Raw genomic sequence first — 1,504 nt, 5'->3', positions numbered from 1 at the left:
TTTGTATTTGTGTGTGCATAATTCTTGATTTGTGCATGCATAATTCTTTAAACATGACCTTCGATTTGTGTATGTAACAAGCAAATTTTGCGTGAATTTTAAAGATTTGTTCATGTAGTCATTTTCAAGCTGTTGTAATTTTAAGCTGTGGATGTGTGCATTTTGCTTTTATATTTTTTTGATTTGTAATTTTTGTACATGTGATTAAACAATTGCAAGTACACAAAGTTATGCACAGGATGTTCTGCATGAGCTACAAATCAAGAATTACGCACGCACAAATGCAAAGTTACGCACAAATCGGGGTGAATCTATTTTCTCTCCATACAATTGTGGCTTTAAATTTAAGCAGTATTGCGTGAATAGTCTTGCCTAAGGACCCACACTGGAACAAACTTATAATGTCACTAATACAAACGTTGAATCACTTTCCGCTTCTTTCATTATTATTACTTTGTTCAGAGCTCTTTTCCTCTATTCCAATTAACTTTGGGGTCGCAGAGATGATGGAATTTGAGGGAAAAGCTACTCCATGTGGTCATTTCTGACATTTTCAGGTGAAATAATAAAATAAAAATGTTTTTAAAACTAGTGGGGGAAATTTGGAAGTTTGTCTGTGAAGGTTGTCCCGCCCTCCAGCGCAAGGGCGCTCCCCAGCCTCAAAAGCGGGAGCGATCAGGGCACAAACTTTACGCACGCGTCCCGTCAGAAGCTTTGCGGCGCAGCAGGAGCGGGAGCGGGGAAGGTAAGCTGAGTCTCTATTTCCCTTCAGTTACAAACTCTCCATGACATTGAAGAAAGGCGCGTTTTGATTTTCAACGGGGCATCACGCGAGCATGAGCAACTACTCTGGTGTTAAAGTGTTTTCATCACTGATTAGGAGAGATCATACGAGCCTGCTCTTTCTCAGGAGGCAGTGTCGTGACCCTGCCAGGAATGTAACAAGCCTTTAATATAGTTAAAAGATCATATGACAGAGTGATTCATCACAAATGAAGTGAAGTGTGCATTTGGACCTCCACGGGTCTATTGTGTGCAGCTGTCACGCATTATTGTCGTCTGGCTCTGCGCGTTTGTTTGCACTCTCTTGTAAGCGCACAAACACAGGGGTAAGGGTCAGCCCTGATCAATCAGACGCTCTACAAAACACTTAGTTTGGAAACTCTCTCCTTTTTTGAGTTTTTTGTCACTTAAATGAACTTTGCAGATATTCTACAGCTGACATTGGTAGGGTACTATTAAAGCCCCATAACAGACCGGCTGTGCCAGTTGGGGACTTTGAGGTCTGGTAAAATGATTCTCTACCTTTCTGCACACAAAGACTTCTTTGATTCCCCAAGACAGAGTTCCACCAGGTTTGGGGTTATTTTGTGACTGAACCAAGAAGGAAAGCAGGTTTTATAGATATATCAATTGTATCTTGATGGATCCTATGGTGACCTAATCTGAATATTTTAAGCAAATGTGTTTCACATTTAGCTGATATTTGATAGATAACTTGAAA

At 40.4% G+C, this 1,504-nt stretch overlaps 1 protein-coding gene across 3 annotated transcripts in view; it reads left to right on the top strand.

Moving 5' to 3' along the window:
• The first annotated feature begins 662 nt into the window (after positions 1–662).
• LOC112159601 (fibulin-2) overlaps positions 663–1,504 on the top strand; it is a 26,260-nt gene continuing 25,418 nt past the window's right edge. For all 3 annotated transcript variants that reach the window (XM_024293787.2, XM_024293786.2, XM_036212791.1), the window contains exon 1: positions 663–745. The gene's annotated coding sequence lies outside the window, so the exon portion shown is untranslated. The remainder of the gene's footprint in view (positions 746–1,504) is intronic.

Source organism: Oryzias melastigma, linkage group LG7, assembly GCF_002922805.2.
Source record: "Oryzias melastigma strain HK-1 linkage group LG7, ASM292280v2, whole genome shotgun sequence".
NCBI lineage: Eukaryota > Metazoa > Chordata > Actinopteri > Beloniformes > Adrianichthyidae > Oryzias > Oryzias melastigma.
Note: the sequence above shows the minus strand (reverse complement) of the source record. Positions and strands in the feature narration are given on the sequence as shown.